At 43.6% G+C, this 15,455-nt stretch overlaps 1 protein-coding gene across 1 annotated transcript in view; it reads right to left on the bottom strand.

Annotated features, from left to right (window-relative positions):
- Window positions 1–15,455, bottom strand: part of DYM (dymeclin) — a gene marked incomplete in the record, with an annotated part of 2,754,049 nt that overhangs the window by 1,933,235 nt on the left and 805,359 nt on the right.

Genomic DNA, 15,455 nt, shown 5'->3' with positions numbered 1-15,455 from the left:
AAGACAGACACTGGGAGGCAATGAAGAGTTACTGAATAGCTGGGTAACTACAGCAGATCTAGTAAGGAATACTGCTAGAAAGGTGCTTGGTGTGACATCTGGACATAGGAAGGAGGACAAGGAGACCTGGTGGTGGAATGAGGAAGTACAGGATAGTATACAGAGAAAGAGGCTGGTGAAGAATAAGTGGAATTGTCAAAGAGATGAAGAAAGTAGACATGAGTATAAGGAGATGAGACGCATGGCAAAGAGAGAGGTGGCGAAGGCTAAGGATAAGGCATATGGAGAGTTGTATGAGAAATTGGACACTAAAGAGGGAGAAAAGGACCTGCACCGATTGGCTACAGAGAGGGACAGAGCTGGGAAAGATGTGCAGCAGGTAAGGGTGATAAAGGATAGTGATGAAAACGTATTCACAAGTGAGGAGAGTGTGTTGAGTAGATGGAAAGAGTACTTTGAAGGGCTGATGAATGAAGAGAATGAGAGAGAAAGAAGGTTGGATGATGTGAGGATAGTGAATCAGGAAGTGAAAGAGATTAGCAATGAGGAAGTAAGGTCAGCTATGAAGAGGATGAAGAATGGAAAGGCTGTTGGCCCAGATGACATACCAGTGGAAGCATGGAGGTGCTTAGGTGAAATGGCAGTGGAATTTTTAACCAGATTGTTTAATGAAATTTTGGAAAGTCGGAGGATGCCTGAGGAGTGGAGAGAAAGTGTTTTGGTGCCTATCTTTAAGAATAAGGGTGATGTACAGAGCTGGAGTAACTACAGAGGGATAAAATTGATCAGTTACAGCTTGAAGTTATGGGAAAGAGTAGTGAAAGCTAGGTTAAGAAGGGAGGTGATGATTAGTGATCAGCAGTATGGTTTCATGCCAGGAAAGAGCACTAAAGATGCAATATTTGCTCTGAGAGTGTTGTAGGAGAAATACAGAGAAGGTCAGAAGGAGTTGCATTGTGTCTTTGTGGACTTAGAGAAAGCATATGACAGGGTGCCTAGAGAGGAGTTGTGGTATTGTATGAGGAAGTCGGGAGTGGCACAGAAGTATGTAAGAGTGGTACACGATATGTACAAGGGTAGTGTGACATTGGTGAGGACTGCGGTGGGAGTGACAGATACGTTTAAGGTGGAGGTGGGATTACATCAAGGATCAGCTCTGAGCCCTTTCTTATTTGCAGTCGTGATGGACAGGTTGACAGATGAGATTAGACAGGAGGGCCCTGTGGACTATGACATTTGCAGATGACACCGTGATATGTAGTGAGAGTAGGGACCAGGTTGAGGAGACCCTGGAGAGGTGGAGATACGCTTTAGAGAGGAGAGGAATGAAGGTCAGCAGGGCTAAAACAGAATATATGTGTAAATGTGAGGGAGGGTAGAGGAATGGTGAGGATGCAGGGAGTAGAGTTGGTAAAGGTGGATGTGTTTAAGTACTTGGGATCAACAGTTCACAGTAATGGTGAGTGTGGAAAAGAGGTGAAGAAGAGAGTACAGGCAGGGTGGAATGGGTGAAGAAGAGTGTCCGGAGTGATTTGTGACAGACGGGTACCAGTAAGAGTGAATGGGAAGGTCTACAAGAGGGTAGTGAGACCAGCTATGTTATATGGGTTAGAGACGGTGGCACTGACGAAAAGGCAGGAGTCAGAGCTGGATGTGGCAGAGTTAAAGATGTTAAGATTTGCACTGGGTGTGACTAGGATGGACATGATTAGGAATCAGCATATTAGAGGGTCAGCTTAGGTTGAACAGTTTGGAGACAAAGCAAGAGAGGCGAGATTGCATTGGTTTGGACATGTGCTGAGGAGGGATGCTGGATATATTGGGAAAAGGATGCTAAGGATGGAGCTACCAGGTAAGAAGAAAAGAGGAAGGCCTAAGATAAGGTTTATGGATGTGGTAAGAGAGGACATGCAGACGGTTGGTGTGAAAGAGCATGATGCAGAGGACAGAAAGAAATGGAAACAGAAGATCCGCTGTGACGACCCCTAACGGGAACAGCCGAAAGAAGAAGATGATAAATGAATGATTGCTATATCATAAGTGATCATTTAATAAAGATGTTTCTTGTTTACTATAACCCTGCTTGCTTACCCTTGTTATTTTTCCACTAGGGATAGAAAATTGGGTAAAATTTGGGTAAAACTGGCAAGGTTTGTAAGGACTCAAGTTAGCCTAGTAATCTCCTTTGAACCTATGACAACCAGAAAAGGATATTTCAGTGCTGTGGAACATTCTGAGACATTTCAAGTCTTGTCAAGACACAAAATTAATGAAGATAAAACAAAGGCAATAACTGTAAACCATGTACCCACACACAAACTGTTTCAGCAATAATCGTATTTATGGGGACATGATAAAATTAAATACTAGAGTATGGATTAAAAAAGGATTCTGTTATTGCAGCCAAAGATATGTGGGAAGAGACTACAGAAAAGATAACACAAAAAATGAAAAAGTGGAAGCTCTGTTTTATACATGTGGATAACAAGGGTCTACATCGCTTCGTCAAAAACTTCAAATATCGAATGTTTAGTTGTTTTATTTTTTTCTTGTTTTCTTTTTTATGTTCGAAGTTTCAAAATATCGATGATATGGTGTCGACCATATTAGATTTGATATTTTGAAATTTCAATGATATGATATACACGCGGATAACAAAATACAACCAGTGAAAATGTTTTAGTCCCCAAGTTTTATACAAAGGTCAGACATATGTTTATCAACCAGAGGAGAAGCTGTGAACAGCAATTAATAAAGGATTGAAGGATTTTATCTGGGAGGGGGAAAAGGGCAAGAGTCAAGTGAGATAAGTTGGTAATTCTAAATGATCAAGGTGGTTTGGGATTACCTACTTTGAAGACGTATTTCAGAGCTACACAATTAAGGCTCCGAGACATGGAATAAGCAGAAGGGTATAATTCAAAGTGGAAACAGAAGATGATGAAACACGGGAAAGCTCAAGAAATAAGGAGAGACTGGGATTTTGGATGCAGTTCCATAAGGAGAATAACAATAACCATACTGAATATTATATCATAAAGTAGTAGAAAGCATTCTAAGAATAAAGCCAACATAGGAATGGAGAAAGGAGATTCTGCCAACAGGGATGACTGCAATTAGGGGTACAAAGAAAGGAAAGTTGTGTAAAAACCTACCATAACCATAGATGTCCTTCTCTTCCATGTTGCAGTATTCTACTAGTGGGTGCACCCTTCTTCCGATCAGCTTGTCGGCCAGGTTTACAAAGCTTCTTCCAGTCCCTCTTGGTGCATCGGACATCTGATGTGGAGGCAGGTACGTGGGCCATAAAGGTGACGTCTGTATGCATCAGCACTCAGAACCTAAAATAAAGCCCCAGATGGAACCAGTCCTGAGGAACAGAGCCTGTCCCTGAGCTGGGTAGAGCAAGTGCAAGGTTAAGAAGGGGGATGTGGGAAGGAAGGAATACTGCAACATTAAAGATAAGGACATCTATGGTTATGGTAATTTTTACACAACTTTTCTATGTCCTTCTATTCCAGTGTTGCAGTATTCTACTAGTGGGTGAACCAAAGCTGACTAAAGGTTGTGGGGTGGCCTGGTAGAGGACTCCAGGAATCCATTCAGGATAGCCCTGGCAAAACCTGCCCAGGATCTGGAAATATGGTCCAGTTTGTAGTGTCTGGTGAAGGTGTGCACAGAGGGCCAACTGGCTGCTTCCAGAATGGAGTTAGTGTCCAGGCCTTTGAAAAAGGCTCCAGAAGAGGCCATAGCTCTTGTGGAGGGGGACCTGACATTGCCTGAAAGTGTCTTCCCATGGTGTGTGTAACAGAAGGAGATAGCCTTGGCAATCCAGGCTGAAATGGTCTCTTTGCCCACTGCTTTCCCCAGAGCCCTGGGGTGGAAGGATACAAGCAGTTGGTCTGATTTGCGGAAAGGTTTAGTTTTATGTAAATAGAATCTGAGTTGTCTATAGACATCCAGGGAATGAAGGACTTTCTCTCCATCTCCCTGCAGGTTAGGGAAGAAGGTAGGTAGATGGACAGCCTGATTCAAGGAAAGGTCATTGACCGCCTTGGGGGTGAAGGAAGGGTTTACCCTTAGGGTGACCCTGTCCATATGCAAAACCAGGAAAGGCGGAGGAGCAAAAAGGGCTTGAAGCTCTGAGACCCTCCTGGCTGATGTCAAAGCTACTACCGTATTTCTTTCTAAATAAGACCTAACCAGAGAGTAAGGCCTAGCATGTTTTTTCCAGGGCATTCATGATATAAGCCCTACACCAAAAATAAGCCCCAGTTCCGATTCTTACTGTAACCTAATCATCCCTCATACTTGACGGTTGAGATCCTTGGCCCATAAACCCACGCAGGTGTACGTTGATCGGTCAAAGTACAGACAACACGTGGGAAGCTTGTGCTCATGGTAACGAGCAGCTGTGGTAGTGTCTTCTCTTCATAATCTGCACCATTTTGTGTTGCCACTCTGGTCGCGCAAGTCTTCAATTAACCCCCTCCCAGACAAGATGAGTGCAAAAAGAAAGAGCTATTCCGTTGAGTACAAGAAAAGAATCGTGGAGGACTCCTGTGGGAAGAACCTGATGGCTTTCTGTAAAGAGAAGAAGTTAGATCTCCAAATGGTCCAAAAGTGGCGAGCAACGTATGTTAACCTCAGTCAACAGGCAGACGAGGGAAATGCTAAGAAGTGTAAGTATGGATCAGGTCGGCAACCATTATTTCCTGAACTTGAAGACATCATCTGTGAGTGGATTGCTAACAGGAGAGAAAAGGCTTTGGTTGCGCACAGGGCTGATATTCAAGCATTTGCCCTTGCAATAGCATCACAGTTAGAAATATCCACAGAAGAATTCAAAGCATCACAACATTGGCTGGATGGCTTCCTTCAGCGATATGAACTGTGTCTAAGAAGATCAAAAACACTGTTCAAGCTGGAAGATACTGAAGTTATTAAACATGCACTTGTGTTCAAGTCCTTTGTTGATGGCACTGACTTTCCTAAATACCAACATGACTGCTATGGATGAAACTTCAGTGTTTATGGGCCAAGGATCTCAAACAACAATTGATCAGAGGGGTGCCTCGTCAATCTACATTCTCTCCAATGGTTACAAGAGTGTACGTGTTACCTGTATTTTGGCAATTCGTCTAGATGGCAAGAAAACCTCACCTCTAATCATTAGTAAGGGCAAAAAAGTTAAGACTGAACATGTTTCAGGCACGGGCGGCACAGTGGTGCAGCGGTTAACGTTGTCGCCTCACAGCAAGAGGTTCTCTGGTTCGATTCTCGGCTGGGATGCCTTCTGTGTGGAGTTTGCATGTTCTCCCTGTGTTCGCGTGGGTTTCCTCCGGGTACTCCGGTTTCCTCCCACATTCCAAAGACATGCATTTGGAGCATTTCTCCCCGGGCCTCCGCTGAAAACAGGATCTGTGGAACCTAGTCGGACATTCCCGGTCAACAAATGTTAAATAAATAAAATAAATAAAAATAATAAATAAATTTACATTCTTGAAACCAAAAAAGCCTGGTGCACATAAGCAGTAATAAGGAAGTGGGTCAATGTAATGCTGCCACTTGTTTTGCAAGGTGTCGAAAGAGGTCTGCTAGTCTGGGATTCAGCCAGCACTCACCTCGCTAAATAAATGAAGAAATTCCTAGCACGGAGGAGAATAGATCAAATAATGATTCCCGCAGGAATGACTACCCATCTCCAAGACTCTTGATATTGCAATAAACAAGCCATTCAAGGACCATTTGCGCATGGAACTCAATGACTACATTTAAAACAGAATGGAGAGAAATCAGCATGAAAACTTTGTGAAGCCTATCCTGCAAGAGGTCGTGACTTGGGTGAAAAATTCATGTGATAAAATCACCGACAACTGTGTTGCCAATGCACTACGAGCAGGCTACTTGGACAAGCAGTGCTCATTTAAGGAGAGCTCAGTTGCTAGGCATGATGGCCAATGGTGCTACAGGAAATGGAGTCGCAAGAAATTCAGGCCAAATTTCGGGGGTTGGACACTTATGACAATGTCCCAGAAGAAGATGACATGACTGTATTTGAATAACTGTGAATGCCAAGGTGCAGATATTCTGGACTTTAAATGTTTGTTGCACTGTTTATGTAGAATTCACACACAACTGTCAACCTGTGATTAGAACTGTTCTCCGGTAATAGAAAAGTACAAAATAAATGTCAATTTGTGTACATGAATAAATGTTGATTTTTGTACATGAAGAAATGTCGATTTGTGTTCATTAATTAATGCCAATTTTTGTACGTGAATAACTGAATGAAAGTAGATTGTTGTACGGTGCAGGTAAATAAGGCATCCCCTGATAGTAAGCCCTAATGCGCATTTCGCCGGGAGAAAGAATATAAGACCTGGTCTTATTTTTGGGGAAATACGGTAGCAGGACTGTTTTCCACGTGCAAAACTTTAAGGCGGCCTTGTTAGCCAGTTCAAAGGGTGGTAAAGTGAGTTTTTCTAGCACATAATTAAGATCCCAGGGAGGAGGGGATGGTTTCCTGGGAGGTCTTAGGTGCAGAACCCCCTTCAGGAAGAGTCTGGCTGGTAATCTGGATGCCAGTGGAGGGTCCCTAGGCAGGCAGGCAGAAATGGCAGACAGGTGTGCTTTTAAAGAGGAGTATGACAAACCTGTCTTCAGGAGTTCACACAGGTAGGACAGAATCAAAGGCACGTCGCTGTCCAGTGGCTCCATCTGTCTTTTATGACACCAGAAGGAAAACATTTTCCATTTAGAGAGATAAGATTTTCTTGTGTTGGGTTTCCTGGCCTTCTGCAGGACTGAAAGCACGTCCTTGTTGTACAGGTGTTTGAAGGGAATCAGAATCCTATCCACCACAGGGAGAGGTGCAGAGACCGCCACTGTGGGTGTATCTGTGTCCCCTTGTGCTATGTGAGTAGGTCCACTGCGGGGGTGACTTGTGGTGATTGCCCTTGGACAGATGAAGAAGTAGAGGGGAACCAGTGCTGCCTTGGCCAACAGGGAGTCACCAGCATGATTTTTGGTGAGTCCTGCTGAATTTTCAGTAGGACCATCTAGATTAGAGGGAATGTGGGAAGGCATACAGGAAATTCCCCTTCCATGAGATTGAAAAGGCATCTGTTTGCAATGCCTTCAGGTCATGAGTTCTAGAGCAGTAACTCTGGAGTTGCCTGTTTATGGAGGAGGCAAAAGTACAGTTGTGTACACTTACCATAAATGTAGATGTTCAAGTGTATTCACTGTTGCAGTCATGACATTTGGGTTATCTGCTTGCAGTAGCCCTCAGTCGGCCTGATTATCAAAGTCTTGGGTTCTGCGTTGGTTGCTGTCTCATCTTCCATGACATCAGGTAGTCAAGGGTATAAAGCACGCAGCCGATGCCATTACATCAGTCTTTCTTGCTGTGCGGTGCCCGAAGCAGAAGCAGTTCCCAAGTGCCGGCCGACTCCTGAAATTTTCGTTTTTGAGTTTCAGAACCGAAGTCTTCAACTAAAGTTAAGTACCCCATTGGGGAAACTTTTTCTTGCTCTAAACCTTTGTCAGTAAAAGTCAATAATTGTATTTCTTGTGGAAAGCAAATACCTCAAAGATTTTCATTCATACTGTATTCCTTGCCTAAGCCCTGACCACGACGTACCTCACTGTCGGTTTTGTGCCTTATTTAAACCACTATTTGTTGTCGGTATATTTTTGCTTCTAAATACTTCGGAACTCGGTTCAATTATCCGGATACGTCTTTGGTAAGCCACCCGACTACCGACATTCCAAAAAAACGCAAAGATAAAGACAGAGACAGGTCGCCTACAGAGTTGTGCTGGGAAGGGATGTGGTTCCACTCCTATGTTCAAAACAGACAACAGGCAGTGCTCTGGCACAGTAACTTATCCAACCACCTGCCCATTACCCTCGGAGTACCACAAGGTTCTATACTTGGCCCCCTCCTGTTTTCTATTTTTATTAATGATCTTCATACCAGCATTTCCTCTGCAACCTGTATACAATATGCTGATGATCTACTTTGATTTGTTCTGCTTCTTCCCCTTCCAAACTGCACTCTATCACCCAACAGACTTTCCAAACTGTTGAAACCTGGTTCCTAAATTGATGCTTAATCCTAAACTCCAAGAAAACCAAACTGTTACTGTTCTCCCCCACCCGAAAATCCTTTGCTCTCAACTTTTCGGTCTTGTCTAGTAATGGCACTAACATATCACCTGGCCCCACTACCCGGCTCCTCGGAGTAGAGATAGACAATAACCTATGTTTTGACTATCACATCAACACCATAAAATTAGTTAACAGAAAACTAGGCTCCCTGTATAGAATTAAACCATTCCTTACTCCACTTACCAGAACTTCCATTGCCCATACCCATCTGATTTCTTCCCTCCTTTATGCCTCCCCTAGTTACACATACCTGTCCAAATCTAACCTCTACAAACTGGCTGTTGCCTAGAACAGTATTGCCAGATTTGCCTCTGTCTCTACCTTTAGAACCCACCACTTAAAGCAATTAGGATGGCTTGAGCTGCAAAATCTGATCTTATATTGCCAGCTCTCCTTAGCCCATAAAATCCTCTACAAACCCACTAACACTCCTATACTCACCTCCCTTATCACTCCTTACTGTAACCTTAAAAGCCTACATTCTTCTAACAAACTTCTTCTATCAACTTGCAAATCCAATAACTTGGCAGGCAAATCCTTGTTCTCAAACACAATAGGTAAAGCCTGGAACTCTCTTCCTGACAACCTCACTGCTATTTCTTCTTTTCCCTGTTTCAAATCCCAACTCAGAACTCACCTCAAAACTCACTGGCTCTGCCCCTGCACTAACCCTGACTAGCTTTCAATGTGCTACTAGTACTTTCTATTCTCCTTCATACAAATCTTACACTAAATGTTTTCTATTGCCATGCGTAATTTGTATACCCTTAGTTTGTAATTAATTTCTAATTGTTGCTTCTGTAAGAACATGCTAATGCTAATACTATTATATTTTTTTCTCAATTAACTAAATTTGTAAATTCTGATATTAATGTCTGTACCTGGAGCTTTTCTCCCCGGGCCTCTGCTGAAAATGGACATATATGCAGCTGGACCAGCCTGGTAAACAAATGTAAAATAAATATATAAAATGTAGGGTACCTGGACGGAGATTCCTTGAGAGACAGCCAGATCCCATACCTGTACAGCTAGTCTGCATAGGAGGAAGTACTTTGTCCCGCCTTGCTTGTTCAGGTACTACATCACTGTGGTGTTGTCTGTGAAGATTTTTAGGAGGCCCTGCTGGAGGTAAGGTTGGAAGGCCTGCAGGGCTAGGAGCATTGCTGTCATTTCCCTGATATTGATGTGCGTTCGTTTCTGTCTGTTCATAAACCTTGCACTGTCCTTGGACCGAGAGTTGCCCCCCAGCCCAGGTCTGAGGCGTCCGTGTGCATGATCTGGGAAGGGGTGGGCATTTGCAGGAGCATGCCCGGATTCTGGGCAACTTGGGCAAGCCACCAATTTGATTCTTGGTGAAGACAGGGGAGGAGTGGAACCCTGAACTCTAGAGGATGTGAGTGCTGTGTCCACACCGAGCAAAGGTACCACTGAAATTTTCTCATGTGTAACCTCACTTTTAGGCTGCTAAAATCCAACAGTGATACCAGGTCTTTTTTGTTTTCTTTGGCACTAAAAAGAATACAGAATAATATCCTCAGCCCTTCTGGTCAAGTGAGACCCCAGGCATAGCTCTTTTTTTAAGAGGTGTAGCACTTCCTCATTTGCCATTTCTTTCTGATGGCGTGGGATGGTTGCCAAGTGTAGGGAGAGGTCTGGAGAATGCCAACAAATGGAATGGAATAAGAATACTATTCTCCTCACTGACTTCTCCCGGTTATTTATTTCCATTTAGACAAGTGGTGAGAAAGGCGACCCCCCCCCCCCTCAACTGCATCCACGGTGGGAATGTCATGCAAGCCAATGTTGTTTACCCTTGGGTAGAGGATGGCCTTCCTCACAGTGCTGAGGACCCTTGCCTATCACAACCTTATTAGAAAATAGCTTAGGGAGGTCTGCTTCTTTCCAACAGCCTCCTGTTGCTGTGTCTGCTATTGCTATGTGCTTTGTCAGAATCATACTTAACACTGGCTACTTTGCATTAAGATAAATATTATGGAGAATGAATAACACCCACAGCAATCGGGGATTTACCCTATTTTCCATGTTTTCCAAATACTGCCTTTTTTCTCTCTCAAATGAAAAGGGACCTGAAGAGGGGGCCTCTACAAAAAATTATCATAGTGTCCTTGACAAGTTTAATCAATGACATCCAGGAACAGGATAGTGCAGGTTACTAAGCTATCGACCTGGAGGTAATTTCAAGCCTAGCCATTTTATCCCAATGTAATACCATATTCTACTCAATACACAGGTCTGTATTTATTAACAGCTGCCATGTCTAGGAGGGATATGGGCACTATCCCCAGTAAGAGTTTACGGTGCCCCCATTCACTTGTCCAGGTTCCTTTTGAACAGTGTCATATATGTGCTCTGCTTCACATGAATTGGCACCCTGTTTCTAAGATGTGTCAGTCACTGGGAAACAAATCTGTCCCTTCAGCATGTCCAGTTCAAGTCACATGGAATGGGTAGCTCTAGTCCCATTTGATTTACGGAAGTGTAGCAAATTCATTAGGTCTGGCTCGGAGATTGCTCTGTCAGCCAGGCATAAGTCTCCCCTAAGAAGTCTATACGATATGGAGTACAGTGACAGGGACTTTAGTCGGTCTGAGTAAGGCACGTGCTGGAATTCCTTGATCTTCTTAGTAAGAAACCTCTGAGATCTCTCCAATTGCCGCAGTTACTGTTTTGAGTGAGAGAGAGCAGGTATTCACCATTCTTAATGTAGATACATCTCCTGCACTCTGTACTAGAGTGAGTTATTAGTACAGGGTTGTCAGTGTATATGAGGCAGTTGCTACACTGCCTCAGGAGACTCAAGTCAACAAGGCTGGCAGAAGAAATGAGGGTAGACTAACTGTCTATAATGCTAGGTTTGAAGAACTATTAACACAGAGGAGGTGCTTTTAGGACTGATGTAGGATGTGTTCTATTGATGGGTATTCCTGACAGTGTTTTTGGCTGGTTTAATAGGTCAAAGTTCACTAGCAATACTTCTTAGACCAGAGATGTACTAAACATGAGGCCTACACTAATGTACTACAACTTTAGCCAAGGGAAAAATTGTTGAAATTATCTGTCCAGCTATGGCGCACAATTGCACTGCAGTGCATGATGCTGCGTGACATGCAAACAAGCAGAATCCGGCTCAAGTGCAGGGCTTAAATACCAGAAGCTAAAAACTTTAAAACACTTTATAAAAAACTCAAGAAAACCAATGAGGGAGCTTACTCCAAGCCCTACACCAATCACCCTTCACCAGACAGGTTTCAATCAGCACACTTCTCTCACAAGGGTGCAGAAGGGCCCCTTCCAATAAAAAACTTCTATATGGATTATGCTACAGCTACTAGGTACACTCGTTTAGGTGGGAAAAACTATAACTGTTTTAAACAGAAAAACGGCAAGGAGACACTAAAGAATGTTTTAAACAGCAAACAAATCAGTTATTTAAAACACTGCTTGGTGGAAAAAGAAAACAAACAGAACAAATGCTATGCAAACAGTCAAAACAGCAAAATAAAGCCACTGCCATGACAATGCTGAAGCCTATAGACTATGCAGCTCACTCAATCATGCTGTGCAGCATGTGCGCCAAGAGATTAATCATGTTATACACAGTTGAAGGCTGAGGTAATCTTTTTTCTTTAAGTGGTCCATCCAGCAGTCCTAATGCCTCATGCATTTTATTAAACAAATCCCCTTGGAAAAATGCTATATGCATTATTTTAACAACTACAAGGAAAATGTGGTGGGCATAAATACAAGATTCACAGCTCTGTCTACAAGATGAGTCCCTGTGCAAATGATGAATAGCTGGGCTCAGTGGTGTTGACATTTTCTTTAATACTCTGTAGGGGCCCAAGGTGTTTGGTATATGGATCTTCACCTAAATGAAACACTCCTTGGTACAGCTGGAACATATGCTTGCACTTTCCAGAGAGAGGTGCCACCACATCTGCATTAGCCCATTCCACCTTGTTGACGCCTTTAAAAATGTCCATGGGGGGGTGTGCAAAGACTGGAGGGTGAACCTGCAGACCTTCTGTAGCCTACACGAGAGAAAGGCGTGGGGTTAGTTGACCAGCTCACTCATTATTACATCAACTGTAAGTGGGCATTACATTTTTGGGTCTTCTGTGGTCAGGGGAACAGCTGAATTTGACCCTCCTCTTTTATGTCTTCTGTTGGGGAGTCCATAGAGACTTGATGTGACTGGTGCTGGAAAAAGCTTTTGTGTTTCTTGGGTGGCTTTGAGTTTTAGGGATACAGGAGTTGCTTTACGAAAAACCTGGGTGGAAGAGACTGTCAAAGGAAATACCAAAAAGCCAGAAGGCCCCCCCCCTCCGTGAGGCATCCCCAGCCTCATCACCTTCATGCACTTCAGCTACAACTCCACAACTCACAATATAGTACAGTTGTGTACACTTACCATAAATGTAGATGTTCGAGTGTATTCACTGTCGCAGTCATTACATTTAGGTAATCTGCTGGCAGGTTGCCCTCAGTCGGCCTTGGGTCCTGCGTCAGTTGCTGTCTCCTCTTCCATGACGTCAGGTCGTCAGGGGTATAAAACATGCAGCCAACGCCATTTTATTCAGTTTTTCTTGCCCCAGATGTCAGGTGCCCCCCAAATGGGGAGCAAAAAAAAAAAAAAAAAAAAAAATTCTATTTTATATATATATATATATATATATATATATATATATATATATATATAGGTTGGTACTAGGCTATTGGCCCTAGGGCCTATGCAAGCCTAGCCATAACAATTCCCTGGATATTTCTTCCCACAATATTTACTTCTCTGGACCCCTGTCTAGCAGGGCGACTGACATGATCCCTGGGGTGAATTTCCTATCTCCCATCCAATCATCAAGTTCCATTTGAAGAGGGCCAATGAGGCGCTCTGCTTGACATGAATGGGCAGTCTATTCCAGAGTATGGGGAGTCTCTGGGTCAGGAAACTCTCCCTCCAGCATGTTTTGTTCATTGTGATGACAAGGTTTAGATCCCTGGAGCATGTGACTCTGAGGGATTGGGATTTCTTTAAGTGGAGCATGTCCCAACAGCTCAGGGTTTGACATGTCCTTGTATGTTAAGCAGAGATCGCCTCTGAGTAGACAATATGCTGCAGAGTATAGCTGGAGTTTTTTTTAGATGGTCAGCATATGGCATCTGCTTTACACCTGTGATTCTTTTAGTGAGGTATTTCTGTGGCCTTTCCAGCTTTTGCAGATGTCTTGTGAGGTACATAACAAATGGGGCATTATACTCTATAATGGGTCTAATGAGGGATGAGTACAGTGGGACAATGACCTCCTTTTTTCTGGATGAAAAGCCCTTAGTGATGAGGTGTGCCACATAGGATTTCCTGACTGTTGTGGTGATGTGGTTATCGAAAGTGAGACTACTGTCCACCTGTGTCCCTAAGTCTCTCATCACATTTTCAATGTTTCGTGTCCTGCCACCTATGTGGTAATTCATGGGTACATGTTTTTTTTCCAAAGGGGATAACTATACATTTCTTGGCATTAAGCTTGAGCCCATGGCTCTGGCACCAGGCATCTGTTTCTGTAGGGCCCTTTTGTAGAATATCCACATAATTTGGGGATTCAATAATGGCTCCCAGTTTGCAGTCATCTGCGAACTTGGTTAGCCAGAGTCCCTTAGTGTTGGCCTGTACTTCAGAGATGTAGATGCCAAACAAGAGTGGTCCCAGGACTGAACCCCGAGGTACTCCACTTGTCTGGAGATGGATTTGGAGTCGGCTACTTTTACAGTCTGGGTTCTGTCAGTAAGCCAGCTGGCAACCCATCGAGTGACGTAGGGATTTATGCCCAGCTTAGTAAGTTTATCTATGATTCCAGAGTGGGGGATGGTGTCGAAGGCTTTGGCGAGGTCCAGATAGGCTGTGTGGACCACCTTACCCTCGTCCACAGCTCTGGAGACTGATTCGAAGAAGTCAATCAGATTCAAGAGACAAGATCGGCCCTTCACAAACCCAAACTGGGTGGGGTCCAGTGTTTGAAGGTTGCCAATGTCTTTGTTTATAAGTTCCATGATAATGCGTTCCATGCCCTTGCAGATCAGGCTTGTCAGACTGATGGGACGGTAGTTCCCGGGATCCAAGGTGGATCCTCCCTTGTGGAGTGGGATAACTGTAGCTGTGCGCCACTCAGTGGGCACGAAACCTGAGGTGTGTGTGTGTGTGTGTATATATATATATATATATATATATATATATATATATATATATATATATATATATATATATATAAATGCACTTTTAGCAACATAACTTTACCATCATCTAATAGCAAATACACCACAAAGGCTTTAGTATATAGTGAAGGAAAGAAAAGGTATAGCAAAGGGGGATGGCGGGTGGGTAACCCGGACTGCAACAGTGAATACACTCGAACATCTACATTTATGGTAAGTGTACACAACTGTACTATGTTCTTCGTGTTTCACTGTTGCAGTCATTACATTTGGGTAGAATCCCAAAGCTACGGATGGGAGGATGGAGCTAAACAGCATTATGAGCGGCTAGAAGGCCCTGCAGAACTGCAGTGGCAAAGCCTGTCCTGGATCTGGAGAAGAGAGGCAAATGATAATGCTTTGTGAAGGTATGAACAGAGCTCCATGTAGCAGCCTTTAGAATGTCTTTGGTTGGAACCCCTCTGAGAAAAGCTGCTGAGGTAGAAGGCAGCCCTGGTGGAATGAGATCTGATCCCCTTGGGCACAGGTTTACCATCGTGCAGGTAGCAGAAATGAATGCGGTGGCTTATCCACTTAGAAATAGTCTGCTTTGATATAGCCTTCCCCTCTGACCCTGCAGCAAATGCTACTAGCAGTTGCTCAGACTTTCTTAGAGATTTGGTCTTGTTCAAGTAGAATCTTAGTTGTCTGTGTACGTCCAATGAATGCAAAATCCGCTCCCCCTTGTTCTGCCGATTTGGGTAAAAAGTTGGCAGGTGAATTGTCTGGTTAAGAGCCACACTGGATACCACCTTAGGCATAAAAGAAGAATTGGTCCTGAGGGACACCCTGTCCGGGTAAAATGTAATAAAAGGCTCCACAGCCATGAGGGCCTGTAGTTCTGAAACCCTTCTTGCTGAAGTGACTGCCAAGAGAAAAGCTGTTTTGCAAGACAGAAATTTTATATCCACAGTAGCTGCTGGTTCAAAAAGAGACAGGGTTAGTTTTTCCAGCACAAAATTGAGGTCCTATGCAGGAGCTGGTGATCTTCTGGGAGGCCTTAAATTTTTGGCCTC

Source organism: Protopterus annectens, chromosome 1.part1 (genome assembly GCF_019279795.1).
Source record: "Protopterus annectens isolate FY-2018-M chromosome 1.part1, PAN1.0, whole genome shotgun sequence".
Classification (NCBI taxonomy): Eukaryota; Metazoa; Chordata; order Ceratodontiformes; family Protopteridae; genus Protopterus; species Protopterus annectens.
The sequence above is the reverse complement of the archived record's forward strand: the minus strand, read 5'-3'. Positions and strand labels throughout refer to the sequence as shown.